The sequence below is a fragment of the Mirounga angustirostris genome, unplaced genomic scaffold, assembly GCF_029215605.1.
Source record: "Mirounga angustirostris isolate CCGP_5_RB_7025 unplaced genomic scaffold, mMirAng1.0.hap1 SCAF_1, whole genome shotgun sequence".
Taxonomy (NCBI): domain Eukaryota; kingdom Metazoa; phylum Chordata; class Mammalia; order Carnivora; family Phocidae; genus Mirounga; species Mirounga angustirostris.
The window spans coordinates 166,462,218-166,464,473 of record NW_026991709.1 but is presented as its reverse complement, the minus strand read 5'-3'; positions in this window follow the sequence as shown (position 1 = coordinate 166,464,473).

Sequence of the window (2,256 nt, the reverse complement as noted above, 5' to 3'; positions counted from 1 at the left end):
CTGTACCTCAGATTATGGGTTAGGCTCCAGTTCACTAATGTGTCTGCACTCTGGGGCCTAGCCTACAGGGATAGTGGCTTCCTCAGGCATGCTTTTCTCATGGTAGCTCACAGAGAGGGAAATCCATGCAAGCAAAGTTCTGTTTGCATCATACTCACTCATCTTCCCTCAGCCAAAGCAAGTCACACAGTCAACTTCAACATTTATGGTGTGGCAAAGTATACTCTATCTACATGAAGAGGTACTGCAAAATTACCTGGAAAAGACTGGGATTTACATCCTATTGTGAAAAACTGGAAACAGTAGTCCAATTTATCACAGGCAGTCAGAAAGTTTTTAATTTATGATCCAGGCAGTAGATACCTATTGAAGTTTTTGAGCATCAGAGTGGCAGGCAGTAGAAACATTTTGGTAGGGCATAGATTAGCGATTGGAAGACTGGAGAAGCTAGTGCCACAGTTCAGGTGTACAGTAATAGAAATGTAACTATAACATAACAATGATGATCAAGGAGAATGAAAAGCTGGGGAAATTGCTTGAAGGGGGGATGAGAGGACTTTAATGACTGATTGGAAAATGATGATGACAGGCAGAAAAAGTTAGAAGACCTAGATGATTCTAATGTCTCAGATCTGGATGAGCAGAAGTTCTGTGTGTCATGCTCACTTAAAGGAGTGGGGTTGATTTGGAAGATAGGAAAAGAACAGAGTGTTGTATATAATATGGGGTCCTATGGTACATTTTATGTAAATGTGGAGTAGCCAAGCTGGGGTAGCCAAGAAATGTCTATAAGTTGGAAAGTTCCCATGAACATCTGGGAGAAAGGTCAGGTTTGAATAAGTAGAATTAAGGTCCATCCATGTGAAAGAGTAGTTGAGATTACCAAGGAAGTGAGCATAAATAGAAAGGACCAAAATTTACAGAAAGGGGATTTTGGGGGTGAGGATGATAAACAAAAAGGGTAAGAGAAGGACAGTGACACTCTGCATTAAAAACAATAACTCTATACACAATAAAACATAGGAAGCAAACTTCTCAATGTAATTATCTTAGATATGTCTTTGTCCACATTAAAATCATCTTGGAATTTTGAAACAGATTGCATTTCTGTGCCTTTGTATAACATTATCCATATAACAAGAACATGTAAAGATGTGAATTTATGGATGTTAAAAAGCTAGAAGAGAAATGCAGCAGCTGGAGTGTTAATGAAAGCATAATCTGTTATGTGTGGAAATAAGCAACATACATTTGCTGTGACGGGGCAACCCTTATGAAACCTCATTGCAGCAAAGTGAAAAATCTGAGCAGAAAAACTTTTCCAGCCAAAAGGGAGATATGTGATGAATTCTTTTAATTTTCTTTAAACTCAAATGTTCCCTGCATATGCCAGTATCACAAGAGAAGAACAAAATTGGCTATATATTGGTGTTGTACACTTCTTTTAAAAATTAAATGAATCTACTTAATGTATTAGATAATCATCATTTATTCATGACCATATTATATATGATGCCAAGTCTGACATATATAATAGAACCTTAATTCACCATGGAAACGTGTACAAATGAGACAACATTCATCCATTATTTGGGAAATGCAAACTATGGTTCACAAAACACTTTTGTACACTTGATAGTCTTTGATCCTCACACAATGCCTATAAAATAGTCTGAGGTTATGTTCTTGCCCAATTTACAAATGAGGGAAAAAAGCATAAAACAGATTAAATTATTTGCCTAATATCATGTAGCTTGTAGGTCAAAGTGGCTTTGAAATCCACGTTTGGTGTCCTTCCTACACTGTCAAACCTACACAAAAAAGAGTCCTCCTAAATCCCTCTGCCTCCTCCCCTCCACTGAGACCTCTAATGGCTATTTATTGTCTACCAGATAAAAGTCAACATTCTTCACAGAGCATACAAGCATCTTTGTAATCAGTCCTTCTTCTACCATTCTGATCTCAACCTCTGCCACCATCTTCCCACCCACCTCATCACACTGGTTTCTCCACCGTGATTATCTGGTGACCATGTGGCTCCCTTTGGTCCTTTGTAATGCTATCTGAAGGGGGAAAAAAGAAGTTCCACACCTGGGTCATCAAGTGTTTCCTGATGGGAGAGATTGTGGTATGGTGTGATTCCCTTACCAGTGTCCCCCAGCCTCCCAGTCTCTGAGAAAAGGAGTGAGTCCTAGGTCTTTAGGGATAAAAAGGCTGTCTGGCCTAAGCTACATGCTGTAACCAGGTCTCTTTTTC